Here is a 17,540-nt window from a genome sequence, read left to right on the forward strand (position 1 = left end):
TAACCCTTTGATGCCAAGGTTGTCTTGAAAGATTCATTCTTTTTACCAATTTCTTTCTTTTTTACAGTTTGTTGCTGAGACAAAGTTGCTTTTCTCACATGTAGAAAAGGTGACCTTTCAAGATGATTTGATTTGTCAACACTATTCTTGTAGATGTTACCAGGACAACTAAGTGTGTGATCTCCACTTGACTATCAATAAGACTATGATAAACTTTAAACTGTAGAAAGAATGATTGAAAGTAAAAAGACAAATCACACAGTTTTACATGCTTTTATGTAAATGCTTAAGATGAACATACAGCTCTCCCATTCAAGTAAATGTGTGAAAAACAGATTATAATCCTACATTTGCACACGTACTACAATGTTTTCTCTACGGAAGCTTAGTTCTCTATTGGAACTAAGAAAGGTATTATACTACCCACTTTTTCTGGATAGGTTTGGCTAATAGGATGAATTCATACAAGACTGTTTAAAAATTATCATCTAATCCAATCCACATTTATTAAGTACCTACTATGTTCCAGGTACTATGGTAAGTGCTGGAGATGGAAGGAGAAGGACAGTTCCTGTCCTCAAGGAACACCATGAAATGGAGGGGGATGGGGAAGACACACAAAAGGAAGAAGCAAAATGTGTATGGGGGAGCTGTGAGTGGGGAGAAATGAGAGGCTACCAGTACAGGGGCAACCAGGCAGGGTAGCAGATTCAAAGTGGAGTGAGTTGAGTCTAGCTTCTATTCTCTAAAAAGGAAGGCATTGGGAGGAGTTTGAAACTCAGCTATCCATTCTGCCATTCAGAAGGGAGAGGAGGCAGAGGGGGGTGGTGTTAATTAAGATTTGAGTCAACAGCACAATGTTGAGACTAGAAATGAATTTATCCTGGAAGGGGCATCTTGTTCAGGAGGGTCAAAACCAAGCAGGGCAGCAGCTACGAGGTGGAGATAAAAGGTATGCACAGGGAATCACGGGATCATACTATTTGATGCAAGTAGCTCTTGTGGAATGTCTGTCCAGGGGATGAAAATTTTTCAGCCATATTTAATTGCTTCCAATTCAGCAAATGTTAAATGTTCACCATGCTAAGCACTAAAAGTGGATTGCAAAAATGAATAAGATATTATACTATCTTTCAAAGAACTTGTGGTATATAATCAAATGTGTTTTTCATGCTTTTTTCCCCCCTATGAACTCATTCCTTTACTGTAATAATTTTCTTCCTCCACATATCAAGACCTATTTTCAGAATTTCTGAGTTTCTTAATCTTCATTGCATCCTGGTCCATCTCAGTTCCTCATGCCCTCATTCCCTAACTGCTACAGTCAAATATATCTTCCTTTGTAACCTTGTTCCCTTTCTCCCAGGTAACCCATTACTAGTGTTGTGGAGGGAGTACTGGACTCTGGAGCTGAGAAGACCTGGGTTCAAGCCCTAGCTGTGTTACCTTGGGTAATTGACCCTGTTGTGCTTTAGTTTCCTCATTGGTAACATAGGAATAATACCATGTAGCACTTCCTCTGGGGCTATGTCTCAACTCCTGCTCACCTTGTCAGTCTAAGTGTAGAAGGTACTGACTCTTTTTCCCCTCGCAGTTATACTGGTAACTCATAGGGATTGCAGGTTTTTATTATTATTGCTTTTTGCCTTAGTTCCTCATCTGTTGCTGTTGTGTTTGTCCTTTGTTCTTCAAGAAGACCATGACATCAGGGAGATGATGACATGATATGCAGTTGACTTGGATTTGAGGGAGGGAGGGCTGTACAAGATCACCAGCCTCACTTTCTCCTCCAGAGCCATCTGTATTCATTGGGCAGATATTCATCAGGATGACTGTAAATTACCTGGGATGTAAGGGGAGACCCTGGCCCTTTTAGGTTAAAATCTTTTCAGGGTCTCACTTTGAGTGAGATAATACCCATTCAGTGAATAGGCCTCTTTAAGTAGTTACTCAAGTGATGGCCCCTTTAATAAAAAGAAAAATCAAACTGGGAAGGAAAGACCTTCAGAGTTCCTGATCAAAGGAGAAACAGTTACTAGAGAAGGAAATTGCAAACTACTTCATCACCTCTGTCAAGAAAACCCCCCAAAATGGTGTCATGAAGTCAGACACGACTGAAACGATTGAAGAAAACAAGCCTCCATCTGGTGGGCACCCCATTTGTTATCAGACAGAATGAATTATCTTTTAGAAAGAAGCATTTACTAAGATGTAAGAATGTTAGTTCTTATAGAATTATTAAGAACAGTTGGTATGAAATCAGTCGAGGACACATACTCCTACAAGAATGTGTATGTGTGTAGCAAGGGGTTAGCACTCAGCTAGTAGTTGGATGGAAGTCCTTTGCTCCTTCTGTGGAATTCTTATTCTCTTAAGGTTAGCTCTCTGTTGGATTCTAAGTGTTGGTACCTGTAAAGAGTTCGTAGGTATAGTCTTAGAAATCATGAATACTGAAGCTGCAAACTGCCTTTCTTTAGTATGTTTAGTTTTTTCCTTTCACAGCTGCCAGCTGGATATATTTTCTGTTAGAGGTCCAGTCTCTCCAATGACATAATCACTGGGGAGAAGGGCATGGGACACTCTGGGTTCACTTTCCCCCACCCCTGCCCTTTGGTTACAGGTACAAAGAGCCTATCTCCCAAAGATTAACTCTTTCTCTTCTTGAATCCCTTCTCTGACATACATAGGTTTCAAGGTGTATCTAATTGTCCCAATCAGCTCCAATACATCCACTGTTTGTCATCTTCTGATTTCATTTAATGGCTCAAAAGCACTTCATTCCTCCCAAATTAATCAGGTCTTGTTTGCATCTACTTTATACCTTTGGTTGACCCTGATATTCAATCAAAGAGGGGTTATCACCTGATAATAACAATGATGATGATAATAAATAGTAATCAGTAATAATAGCTGAACATTTATATGGGGCTTACTATGGGCCAAGCACTGTGCTAAGCACTTCATTTGATCCTCACAGAAATCCTGGGATGTACCTGCTATTATTATCCCCATTTTATAGATGAGGAACCTGAGGCAAACAGAAGATAAGTGACTTGTCCAGGGTCACAAAATTTGTAAGTGTCTGAGATCAGATTTGAACTTAGATCTTCCTGACTCCAGGCCCAATGCTTTGTCCACTGTACCATGTAACTAGTTTCAGGGCATAGAAAACCTTTATGCTAATACAGGTTATTATTCCCAATAAATGGAGACAACTCTTAGAACATGCTTCTTCTGCTACACTACAGCAATATGAACTTCCTCATGGGTTACACAGAGCATTTGCAATACAATCAATCCCATTGATGGAAATAATGAATTCTATGAAGAGGTTGCATTTTTGAATCCATACTATTTGAAATTATGACAAATGTAAAATATGATCATTGGTAGGTAGTAGACCAATGGAAACGTTCAAAGACAAATTTTTAAATGAGACTATTTCATTTGAACTAATTGAGATCTAGCTATATTTCCTAAAGTACATAAAAGATAGGAAAACCTTCATTTTGATTTAGAGTGGAAGGCGGGAAAAGTGGACATTGCATCTATCCCCACCCATAGTTTATCTTCACCTTTTATTTTTTGATGGGAAAGAATAAGTAGCACAAGACATAGGATGAGTAGGAAAAGATGGGTTGAGACTCTATCTTTCCCCTGAACCCTAAACTTTTTTTTTTTTCCTTTAAGGAAAACATTCTCATTCTAGACTCCCAGGTTCTCAACTTTCTTGATATCCTTGATTCTTCACTCAAATAAAACCAATCTTTTCAAAGTCACCAATCATTTCAATAACCAAATATGATGGTCTTTTCTCAATCTTCATTCTTTTTGACTTCTCTAAACAATCGACGTTGCTGACCACGCCCCTTTTTCTGGTTTATGTATTGTGTATATGCAGATGACATCCATATCTAGGCCCAATCTCTCCCCTGAGCTCCAATCCCATATTTCCACCTGCCTTTTGGAAATTGTGAATGCTTCTCAAATTTATCGTATCAAAACAGAAAAAAAGAAACAAACCCCAATCTTCTTTTGAACTTTCCTATATTTGTTTAGTATTTTTTTTTCCTCAGTCACCTAGGTTTACAAAGCAGCTAAGCAGTACAATGGATAGAACCCTGGGTTTGAATCAGGAAAACTAATCTTCCCCTGGCCTCTGGAGCAACTAGGTAGGACAGTGGATAGACTGCCAGGCCTAAAATCAGGAAGACCTGAGTTCAAATTTGATCTCAATGTGACCCCGGGCAAGTCACTTAACCCTTTTTACCTCAGTTTCCTCATCTTTGAAATGAGGTTGTGAAGAAAATGGCAAACCACCCCAGTATATTTGCCAAGAAAACCCCAAATGGAGTCACGGAGTCAGACACAACTGAAAAGTACTGAACAACAACAACAAATATTGACAACTTTCATGTTCTCTTCAGCTTCTCACTTTCTCTCACCCTACACATCCAGATATCAGTTTCTCCATATTGTTTATATTCATTCCTCACAAAGCTACCATCATATCAGACCCATATCACCTCTTACTTGGCTAACTGAAGTAGCTTCCTAATTGGTCTCTCTCCCTCAAGTCTCTCCACATTCTAAGCCAAATTGACTGCTTTGACCATGCTACTCTCCTATTCAGCAAACTCCAGTGTCTTCCTCTTAACTCTAGGATCACATATCATTTCATCTTCATCTAATCTGTTTTTAACTTTTTATAATGTATATAATTATTAGTTCAATAGTATGTTTCTATAATTTTTCCTTTCACAGCTGCCAGCTGTGAAATATTCCTGTATTGGGAATGCATGCTCATTTTTTTGTGATAGGAGTACATGATAAAAAAAAAATTGGAGACCACTCTTTTAGAATGAGTTTATTTGCAAAAAAAAAAAAAAAGAGGATAAAGAAAGATTATGATCAAAATGGTACTACTTCAAAAATTTGAAAAAAAATTGAGTAGAAAATGAGCCCAAGAAAGCTTGGTATGTGATAGAGTTAAATTAGATTATTCCAAGATAAATAGGAAGGAAAAGAAAAGATTGAAATGGGATAAATCTGCTGGTGTTTTTATGGTGATGTGATAGTGAAACCACTACTTTTGTCTTCTGCTGTATCTTTCCTAATTTATTGTACAAAGTGATAGTAATGTAAATGAGGAAGAAAGAGTAGTTAGATTTGATCAAGTGCACACAAAAGAAATATGACCTGAGGGTAACAAAATTTTTAAGCTTATCATTTAAACCAGTTGGGCCAACACTGTTAAAATTGCACACTGTGCCTTCTTCTCATGCTGGTTCTTTCATCTATATTGGTGTTTGCTTTTTTCCCTGACCAGCCAATGACTCTGGCAGAGGATTCTGAAATGACTGGTATGGATGTAACCAGTCAATTTTTATTATATTGGCTTCTGCAACAGCCAGAACCTTCTGACTCCCAAGTTGAAGAAAGTACTCACAATATAAAGGTATGAGGCTTTTGATAAGCCTTTGGCCTTTTTTCATTTGTTGATGCCTAGTCATGTTTTCCAACAAATTTTTTTTTGCTCACTATCACATTGAACTTGCCAAAGTATGAAGTATACATCAATTTAATTTGGAGATTTCTTCCAGTTCTTCATAGGATTTTTCTTTTCAATCATCCTTTGCAATCAATGTTGGAGTGTAAACTACAATTAATTGTCTTCACAATTGTCTGTTTGCTTAAGCTTACCATGATCCCTACAAAGTGAGATAACCAGTTTGTGAAATGATGTTTCTCACTCATTAACTTTGGGTATAGGATGAAACTATTTCCACCAACATTTTCATTAACCTTTAAAAAGAAAATCTGCAAGCCACCTTTTATTTTATTTTTTGCTGTGATTTCTTTATATCTTCTGGCTTCAATTAAAGTGAGCATGATTCATATATTCTATAGTGTTCCAAGTTGCTGGCCATTAAACATATTTCATATTCAAAACACCAATGTAATATAGCTTGTAGACAGTCTTAAAACTGTAATCATTTATATCTTCTGCCCCCTTTCTTGCCCCTCTATGTAATAGGAATGGAATTTAAAGATCCCCCTGTATTGGCTTGGTTTTTGGTTTGATTGTGTTAAAACCCAGAGCTTGTTAATCCCACTTGTGGGATGGACTTTTTGATGTGAAAAGAGAGGGCTGAACTGGGAGGAGCTGGTGACGTAAATTTAGAGAGACACAAGACAAGAGAGAGGCAGAAGAACTTTTTGGAAGCAGCATCGTGGAGGCAGAGAAAGACTGAGAGGATTGCTGAGGGCCAGTTTGAACTGCCCAGGACTTTTGAGAGCTGCCACCCAGAGCTGCAAAGGACTGAGGAGACATGGCTGTGATGCTGGTACTTTGTCTGTCTGTTTTGATGTTGTTTTGCCAGATTTGTCCACTGGTGAAAGATAGTCCTGTTGTTGCAGAGGTTCTGGAACCTTGCTGTTGGTTCAGAGCTCCTGAGACTGTTCTGCAGACAGAGAGTGAATACTGTCCACTGGTGAAGGACAGTGCTGTTGTTGCAGGAGTCTGGGAACCTTGCTGTTGGTTCAGAAGCCCTGAAGAAGGATTTTCTTGTTGTATGTTTACAAAAATCCTGGAAGAGGGTTTTGCTAATGTTTTCAGGGGTCCTGGCACTGTTCTGCAGACAGAGAATGAATTAATGAAGAGACTGGCAATGTACCTTGCTAAGCTTTGTCTCGCCAGGAACAAAGATTGCTGAGAACTTGCCTCATGAAGAAAAGACCTCCATTTGGGTATTAAGTGCTGTGCTTAAGCTTGTTGTAACTCTGGGGTAGATTCAATTGTGATCCAGGGGTGGGGAACTTTTGACCTTTTTGTGTTCTGTGATTGAACAAATGAATGTACTTTACTTATGTTTAGAAACTAATCTCCATTTGAGAAGAGGGGCTTTGTGATGGACTAAATGAATGTACAGCCTAGGGGTGGAATAGTATTTAGAAGAGGGACTTTGTAATTGATTAAATGAATGTAATGTCCTGGGGTGGGGTAGTACTTGATTAAATCAGGTAGTACTTGGAGATTATTGAATCACACTTAGTAAATTATGTATTTTGAATGATGTCATATTTTGATCTCCTCTGTTCTTAATTTGACACTGAATAAAATGGAGAGCACCTATGCTGGTATTTTGAACCTTGGGAAGTTGCCTTTGCTTGGCATTACACTCTACCACAGACTTTGTAAAAGAAGATGGAGACCACAAAGATCTAGGGCTATTTTATATTTTTATCTATTTTATGAATTGCCATAAAAAATATTGCCTGGGGCCAGCCTTCTGGTGATGGTGTTCTAGAAAAAAATCCTTCCTTTTCTACCTCCAGAATAAATCTTATCAAGACAAGACTTTAACAGAAGTTCTCTATGTGTATTAATTTTAAACTTCTTTCTTTTACCATGAAACGATGAATTCTAGCAAGATCATTAGTGTGAAGATGGTGATTTCTCTGATATGTGGTGTAATTTGCCATATGACAGACACTCCTTTTGATAGCCAAGGCCTGAATAATTCTATAGACTTCTGGGAACAGGAGAACTACAACATTCCCTAACCCTGTCAAGTCCCAGGCTTCCATGAAGGAGTTTTTTGAGTATTAAAAACTAATGGGGGGGACAAAGGACTCAATTCTAAAATATATGGAGAATTGAGTCAAATTTATAAGAATACAAGTCATTCCCCAATTGATAAATGGTCAAAGGATATGAACAGGCAGTTTTCAGAGAAAGAAATTAAAGATATCTATAAGCACATGAAGAAATGCTCTAATTCACTATTGATTAGAGAAATGCAAATCAAAACAACTCTGAGGTACCACATCTCACCAGTCAGATTGGCTAAGATGACAAAACAGGAAAACAATAAATGCTGGAGAGGATGTGGGCAAATTGGAACACTAATGCATTGCTGGTAGAGTTGTGAACTGATCCAGCCTTTCTGGAGAGCAATCTGGAATTATGCCCAAAGAGCTACAAATACTTTCATATCCTTTGATCCAGCAATATTACTCCTAGGGTTATATCCCAAAGAGATCATAGAAGTGGGAGAAAGACCCATATCTACAAAAATGTTTATAGCAGCTCTTTTTGTGGTGGCAAAGAATTGGAAATTAAGGGGGTGCCCATCAATTGGGGAATGGCTGAACAAGTTGTGGTATATGCATGTTATGGAATACTATTGTGCTATAAGAAACGAGGAGCAGACGGTCTTCATATTTACCTGGAGAGGCTTATACAAACTGATGCCGAGTGAGAAGAGTAGAACCAGGAGAAATTTGTACACAATTACAGACACTACATATGTGTGATGACCAACTTTGATAGACTGGACTCCTCTCAGCAATGCAGTGATATAAGTCAATCCCCAAAGACTCATGATGGAGAGAAATATGTGCATCCAGAGAAAGAACTAGAAAGAACTGAGTTTATATCCAGGTGGAAGCAAAATACCTGATCTTTTTCCTTCTCTTATTTGGTTTTATGTCCTCTTTACCATTTTTCATTCCAGCTGATACAATCTGTCTTTATAACCTGACTAATATATAATGTGAAAGTCTTTACAGATCCTATATTTGACTATATGCTGCCATGGGGGGGGGGAGAGGAGGGAGGGGGACAAAATGTGAAACTCAAGGAACTGTGGAATTGAATCCTATAAACTAAAAGGAAACAAACAAATTAATTAAAAAATGTATTTAAAAAAAAAGAACTAATGGGGAGTGGCTAGGTGGCACAGCAAATAGAGCACTGGCCCTGGAGTCAGGAGGACCTGGGTTTGGATCTGGCCTCAGACACTTAACACAAAAAAAAAAAACTGTGTGACCTTGGGTGAGTCACTTAACCCTAATTGCCCTTAAAACAACAACAAAAAAGGAACAAGTTGATGTAGATTTCAACTCTTTTCCCTACCTGCCTATGGACATTTATTTCAAATAGACATTTTATTGAACACCTACTATGTGTTAGTCACTGTGCTAGTTACTGGGATAAAAAGACAGAAACAAAGGAGTCCTTGTCCTCAAAGGATTTGCATTCTAGTGACAGTGAAAAACGTGTAAAGATAAACAAATATAATATATAAAGAAAGTAATTTCAGAATTGGAGTAGGGAAGAATTGCTAACAATTGGGAGTATAGGACACGGGAGTATAGACCTTTGTCTGTTGGGAAGGTAGTTCTTGGGACACTTTAAGACAAATTGATCTATAACAAGGACTGATATTTAGCTTCAAGTCTCAACTAACAAGGAAATTTTTTCTGAGGCAGTTAAGTGATGCAGTGGATAGAGTGATAAGCCTGGAGTTAGGAAGACCTGAGTTCAAATTCAGCTTCAAGTACTTGCTATGTGACCTTGGATAAACACTGCCTGTCTCAGTCTTCTCAACTGCAAAATGGGGAAAATAATAGCAACCACTTTACAGGGCTATTATGATGATCAAATGAGATAATATTTGTAAGCCACTTAGTACAGTGCCTGACACATAGTAGGTGTTAATAAATGCTTATTCCCTTCCCTTCCTCCTTAATAATACCTTTGCCAACTAAACTGTCGACCAACTGACCCCTCTGTCCATTTCATCTCAGATATACACTGGTTTTGAAGTCTTGTTCCATTGGTACTTTGCAACCCCCAAACACTTATCAATCAGCATTACTAACAATCCCATCACCATGATTTTCCTATAAATTTCTCCTCAGCTGATTATTCAGCTTCACAAATTTACCTTCATTTTCATCTAATTCCACTTCTCCTAGCCACAGATTGTAACAAATCTACGCATTGAGCTCGTTCCTTTTTGTGATGGAAGTCCACAAATATTCTAACTCCAAGGAACAGGCCTGCTGTACTTCCTCGTATGCCACACAAGTTTAAATTCACTCAACCCTGAGTGAATTAGGCTATTGCTAATTCAATAATTGTGGAATCACATCATCTCAAACACTGATGCATTTTCTCTGACACCAATGGCATTTTTGAATATATCCCAAAAAAGTAGAAATCCTGTTCTGGAATGCATCAGGATGGAGAAGCAAATGTAAAGACCTTGACACTGTCACCTTCCTCTCAGGCTTTGATATTATCCATTTGCAAGGAAACTGGCTTTTATTAAAAAAAAAAAAAACAGCTCCCTAAGTCCAAGGTTTCAGGTGTTTTTCTCATCAAGCCTTTCAACAACAAACATACTGATAACAAACAACAAAAATATCTTAGTGAGAGACAAAGGTGGGCTAACCACACTGATTCCAGTTCACAGGAGAAGGCCAGCTTCTGAGCTGTTGCCTGGTATACTTAACAAGAATTTATTCTTCTTTTCTTGGAGCCAAATGATAACTTACTTAGTTTGCTTGCTAGACAGATGCATAATGATCACTCAAAAAAGCAACTAGCAACCTCCTTCTTTTCTTTTTTCTTTTCTCTTTTTTTTGCTTTTTGGAGGGGAGAGGGCAGGGCAATTGGGGTTAAGTGACTTGCCCAAGGTCACACGGCTAGTAAGTGTGTGTCAAGTGTCTGAGGCTGGATTTGAACTCAGGTTCTCCTAACTCCAGGGCTGGTGCTCTATTCACTGTGCCACCTAGCTGCCCCTCTATTTTCTAAGTATACAAATTCTTAGTGCAGTTTTAAGCTTCAAAAACTTAAAGGTATAATGTACAAATTTTTAATGTCTTAAAATTGAGCTAAGTCTTTTGGGGGAATCTGTAATGCAAGCATGGAAGTAGTTCACAGCTTGCTTCAGCTATTGAATTAATACCCTGTTTCAGTTCAAGTTTCTTTTGAGCCTTGTATGAAGTCTATTAAGAAACAGAACATGTGAACCCCACAACTTGTAAACCCTAGAATTCATGAACTCTCGCAACAGGAAGGGAAGGAGCTATCCCATATATAAGAAAGAACACGGGGCAGCCAGGTGGCTCAGCGAGTAAGAGCACTGGCTCCAGTGTCGGGATGACCTGGAGATCAAATCCCAAGCTCAGACACTCAGCACCACCCCCAGAAATAACTGGCCGTGTAACCTTGAGCAAGTTACTTAACCCCGATTGCTTAAAAAAAAAAAAAAAAAGAAAGAACACAAGCTGGACAGACAGAATTTCCTGGGGTAAGCATCATGGAGGCAGGGCAGCTGCTGCTGGACTGAAGACTGAACTGAGAATTGAGAACTGAGAAGAGGACTCTTGAAGTGGCAGAGTCAAGAAGGAGAAAATGTGTGGTATCCTGGCACTCTGTATGCTCTGTCTGTGTTATTTGTGATACTTTGTACAGAAGCCCTGGGACCTTCCTGGAAGCTCTGAAAGAGGATTTTCTTGTTATATGTTTACAGAAGTCCTGGAGGGGGGTTTGGAGGTCCTGGGACTTTACTGATGAATTGTGCTGACTTCCTGGACCTTGTTTGTGGGTCTGTGTTGATTTCTATGTTGATGATTTGTGTTGAATTATCAGACCTTGTTGGTGGGTCTGAGTTGATTTCACAGGCAGATAGTGAATTGATGATGGTGCCATCAATGTGCATGAATATTATTGTGGCTCTGTCAAGCTTTGTCTTCCCAGAAACAGGAACTGTGAAGGACTTGAAGTGGACTGGACACTGTGAACTTCAATATGGAACAGGAACTGGATAAAGAACTGGTCAAGGAGCTGGACAAGGAACTGGGAGCTGCCTGCCTTTGAACCCAGGTGACAATTGGAGCTGGCACCATGGAAGAGGAAGCATGGAAGCTGAGAGATAGCCTCAACTCAAGCCGAAAGAAGACTTTACTTGGATACTGTGTACTGACTGAGAAGATTATGATTTACTGTGACCTAGGGTTGGAGAACTTTGACTTTTATACTTTGTGATTGAAATAAAGATTTTATGATTGACTAAACAAATATACTTTGTTGAAAGTATGTGACCACTTTGGTCAAAACTATGTGGCCATTTTAGTGATAAGTTGTTGATTTGTGACATGGTGAATGCTGTATTTTTATTTTCTGTGATAAGTTGTAACATTTTGAATGCTGTATTTTGAATTTCTGTGAATGCTTTGCTCTTATTTGTTATTGAATAAATAGAAAACTCACTATACTATGTAATCAGAACCTTGATAGCTGTTCACAGCAGCAGTCCTCTGGAAAGATGCTTGTGTGTGACTTTACAGTATCCTTTACTTTAACAAAATAATTTTAGGAGACTTCAATGCTAGTATTGTAAATGTTCTTACCCAAACTTCATCCACAGGAAATCTGAAATAGAAGGATCATTTCCTTTTGGGTCAGTGCTCTAGCTATATGAATCAAAGTGAGAAGTCCCTAATCAAACTCAATTATCTGCTCAATGTTGCAATAGTAAAGAGCAAACCATGAGTCATCCAGTAAGTCAATGAGCATTTACCAAGTGCTTACTTTGTGCCTAGGCCCTGTGCTAAGTACTAGAGTTACAAAGATGGTCCTTTCCCTCAGTCCACATGTAATAACTAGGTACATATTAGATACAGAGTAGACAGAAGGTAATAACAAATGAAAGGCAGTAAAAGATTAGGAGGATCAGGGAAGGTCTACTATAATATTTAAGCTGAGTTTGGAAGAAAGTCAGAAAAGCTAAGGAGTAAAGGAGAGGAAAGAGAACATTCAAGTCCTGAAGTCCAGCCATGCAAAAACACAAAGATGTGAAATGCAGTGCTGTGTGTGAGAAACAGCATGGAGGCCAGTGTAGGCAGAACAGAGAGTATGTGGAGAGAGTTAATATCTAAGGAAAATATGAAGATCATGGCATAAAGAGCTTTAAATGATAATGAGAAGATTTCATATTTGATTCTGGAGATAACAGGAAGCCACTGGACTTTATCAATCAACATTTATTAAGTGCCTACTACTGTGCTAAACACTGGGGATACATAAAGACACAAAATACAGTCCCTGCCCTCAAAGGAGCTATATAGTCTAATGGGGGAGACAACAAATAAACATCTATCTATATCTATTTATTTATGTATTTCTCTATAAAATGCTATGTATAGGTTGTCAAAAATAATTAACTGAAGAAAGGCACTAGAATTGAGGGATTGGGAAAGACTTCCTACAGAAGATGGGATTTTAGTTGGGACTTAAAGGAAGTCAGTAAGCCAATAGATGGAGATGAGGAGGGAGAACATTCCAGGCTTAGGGGATAGCCAGAGAAAATGCTCTGAGCTGAGAGACAGAATGTCTTGTTCTTGGAAAAGCAAGGAGGCTGCTGTCACTGTACTGAAGAGTACTTGATGGGAAGTAAGATGTAAAAAGACTGAAAAGGTAGGAGGGGGCTAGGTTATGGAAGGCTTTGAAGGTCAAGCAGAGATTTTATATTTTATCTTTGAGGCAATAGGGAGTGATTAGAGTTTCTTAGGTGGGGGGGTCAATAGGGAACATGTCAGACCTGTGCATTAGGAAAATCACTTTAGTGGCTGAATAGAGGATGGATTGGAATGGGGAGATACTTGAGACCAAGAATCAATTAGAAGGCTATTGCAATAGACCACAGGAGATAAGGAGAAAGAAATTCACACATATCTCCATTTTAAGGAGTCAACGTCATTAACTATTTCATGATCATGAAATGTGGTGGCATAGTGGATGAAGTGCTGGATTGGCAGGCACTTAGAACTGGATTATAATCCCATTCTTGCTATTATAATCTGTGTGATTTAAGGCAAATTACCACTCTACAGACAATGGAGAAAATTTCTACATTGAGGTAAATGAAAATCCTTGATGATACCAAACACCATGATTAGGTTATTATTGATAAATTACATTCTTGGAATGGAGATTCTAGATTCAGTTAAGAGTAAAGACAGCGTAGAAAGAGTACTGCTTTTAAAATTACAGGTTTAAATACCGAAATCAGATACTTACTAGTTATGTGAAACAGGGCAAGTCACTTAACAACTTTGGCTTTCAGATTCCTCTTCTGCAAAATAAGGCTGGCCTAGATAAGAGATTTTTAGCCTGAGTTTCACAGACCCCTAAGGGTTCATGGAAAAATTTCTGGGGGTCTATAGACTTGATAAGAAAAAAATATATCTTTATTTTCACTAATCTCTGTTTTCCTTTATAAGCTTATGCATTTTCTTTTATGCATTCAAAAACATTCTGAGAAGGGATTTATAGGCTTTACCATATTTCCAAAGGGGTCCATGATGAAAAAAAAAGATAAGACTACCAGTACTAGAACTTCCAGTCCAACAATTATTTCATAGACCTTATAAAAGTATTTCACCCCTAAACATATTCTGATCCTCAGGACTGATGTCTCTGGGTTTAATCATCTTCAAAGATGGAATGGTAAAACTGTGGAAATAAAATGATTGGATGAACTAAGTGTCTCTCCAATCTCATGATTAATTTACTCAGGTTTAAAGAATTTGCTGTACTCTGTTCACACTGTTTCTAGAAGTTTCCCCTCTAACTATGTACCGACAGATTGCAGACAGGCTAATGCCAGTCACAACTGCTCTGTGCCTGGGCATCTTATTTCTTGTTTGAAAAAAAAATTCCAGAAAGTTAAAAAATAAAAGAATCCCTTGAAACAAGTAGCAAAATAATTAAGACCACATATTTTTAAAATATTGAAGATAAAAGCTCTGAAATCCACTCAGTTCAAAGAGCTTTCAAATTACTCACTTCCTCAAAAGACATGAATTATAATAGCTCCCAAAATCTTTTGCACTCAGGCTACAGGAAGAGTAACATATACTGATTTGGTAATATTCTGACACATGGCATAGCTTCAGTAGGAGAAATTATAGAAAGAAGAATCTATTGATAATGAGACAATCATTTTATTCAACTTGCTAGTACTGTGATGTATAAGAACATGGCATTTAGAGACAGAAGAGACCTTTGAGATCATGTAATGACAAAAGGTTCTTAACCTGGAGTCCAGGAACTTAAAAAATAAATATGTTCTTGATTACTCTATTTCAATTGAATTGGTTTCCTTTGAAATAGTAGGCATTTTGATTTATGCCTTTATAAACACTATTCTTGAGGAGGGGTTTTTAGGCTTCACTGGACTGCCAAAGGGACGCATGAAACAAAAAAGATTAAGAATTCCACCTACCTCATTTTACAAATGGGAAAACTGAGGCCAAGAGAGCAAGGCCACAAATAGGCTGGATGAGGCCAAATTGTTCAGGAACAATGTACACCTTACGCCAGGTAAGTGGAATGATTTGCTTGAGACCACCCAAGAGATGCATGGAAAAAGTAGGTTTTTAACTCGGGTCTTCTGCCTCTCTAAATCCTTTCATCCCACCAGATTTATTGCAGAGTACAGTCCCCCAATGAGTAACTCCATGTTTTCCAGAATACAGAAATGAAAAACAATCCCTACCCTCTAAAAGAGAAGTAAGTTCTCAACCTTGTTTTATATTTCAGATCCCTTTGGCAGTCTAGTGAATACTATGGATACCTTCTCAGAAGAATTTAAAATTCATAAACAGAATAATAGGATTGTAAGGGAAATGATAATTATATTTATATATTATTTAATTATAACTATAATTATATTGAAATACAAGTTCAGAGACCTGCAAACTAAGATCCTCTAGTCACTAGATGTTGTCCCTTCTAGCTAGAAACTGCATGCGTCTATAAATCACAGGGCTATCAATTTGACTAAAATATCTTTTCCAATCATCAAGAGTCATCTTTCTATGATTTGTTTTATAGATGCTATGTCATGCATAAGAGTATGCCCAAATATTAATTCATTTCTCTCCCAAAAGCCAGAGTGCAAAGCTTCTTTTTTGTAATCTATTATATTCCATGTCTTAAGAGGGTCAGTTATTTGAACATCTATTTGAATTGATTAAATTTAGCGGTTTTCAACTTTATTTTCTTCAAAATTTGGTCTCAATTTTTTTACCTTTGTCATTTTAATAAATGTTTGTTTGGATTTTTACCTTACTAACTCTTTGAGGCCTGTATGAGGCAACTAAGGCAACTGCCAATCAGGACAATAGGGACCCTGAGTGGGAGGTTCTAGGCATGAAAGGGTTAATTCTTTGATGGCTTGTTTTCTGGAATGGGCAGCATAGAGGATAGCAAGGAAAAATCCATGTTGAGTCGGAGATTCTTATGATATATCCAGGTGGAGAAGCATAGGAGGCATAGGAGACAGATTCCAGCTAGATATTTTAGTCATTTGGTTTCCTAGTCAACTTCATAGGGTTGATAATTGAATTCATGGAAACTGATGAAATAACCCCCTCCCAAAACAAGTGGTACATAGAAACAAAAAGTGAGGGGCCAGGGCCAAGACTGGATTGGAGTTAAAGAAATAAGCAGAGTGTTGGACGTTGGCCAGGGGAAACTTCACCTCTTTAGAAATTGTAGCAAAGAAGGAGAAAATGGAGCATGAGATAGATGGCTTTCTAGGGGTCTAAATATGAAAAAAGAGGGTGGTTGAATGGATGGCTCTACCTTCTCATGAGTGTCCTTTGCTTAGAAGAAAGATCAGGTGTTACAGAAGGACTGAGGAGAAAAGATTTGAAACTGCTGTGAGTGCCAGAAAGTGTGCAATGAAAGAAGAATTAAAAAGAGATTTCCAAGCAAAAATGAGCGTCCAGTTGACATTAGAATGTTTTTAGTTGGCCCAGTTTACTCAGTAATATGACTTTCTCCAGCAAGGAACTGTCAGACCTGCCTGACAACCTCTCCTAATTAACTCCATAGGTTTGGTAGGATGTACTCCTATCTTGTGTACTTTCATCTACATCAAAAAGAGGAAAAACCTTCTACATTCCAAATTCAATTCATTTAACTACCATTGATAGTAGTATCTACTATGTGAAAGGATCTGTGCTGGAGGACCAAAGACAAAAATGAGGCAGTTCCTGTATTGAAGGAGCTTACACCTGTCTGAGTGCATAGATAAGGATGCAGAGAAATATACAAGATCCAGACTGATGAGAGGGGTGAGATGAGCAAAGGAGAAGTCACATGAGGTGCTCAAGGCATATTTGGGGAGGGTGGTGGCACTTTCATCTGGGGAGATCAGAGAAAACTAAATGGGAAAGGTGACATTGAGCTGAAATGTGGTCGTCTTAGATAAAGAATCTCAGTGAGAGGTGAGACATAGGGGATAATTAAGGCAGGAGATAATAATGATGACAGTAATGAAACAATAAGAACAATTATATGGTGTGTTAGGGTTTACAAAGTCCTTTTATATATACTTCTTTTTCTCATCTGATCAACTTTGTAAGGTAGGTGCTACTATTATCCTCTTTTTACAGGTAAGGAAACTGAGGCTAAGCAAGGTTAAGTGACTTGCCCAGGGTCACAAAACTAGTCTGAGGCAGGACTCTGAATCCAAACGTTCCTAACTCTAAATCCAGTGATCAATCCATCTATTCTATAATACTGCCTTTCCATGGCATGACAAGTTTAGGGAACAAATGGTAGTCTACTCTGGCTGGGCCACAAAGTATATGGAGAGAAAGAATGTAAAATAAAGTTTGAAAGGTAGATTTGAGTCAGACTATATCTAATTACTTACACGTTGTCTTTCCTA

This window comes from Petaurus breviceps, unplaced genomic scaffold (genome assembly GCF_028583685.1).
Source record: "Petaurus breviceps papuanus isolate PSGF00001 unplaced genomic scaffold, PetGlider_PUasm1.0 38, whole genome shotgun sequence".
NCBI classification, from domain to species: Eukaryota; Metazoa; Chordata; class Mammalia; order Diprotodontia; family Petauridae; genus Petaurus; species Petaurus breviceps.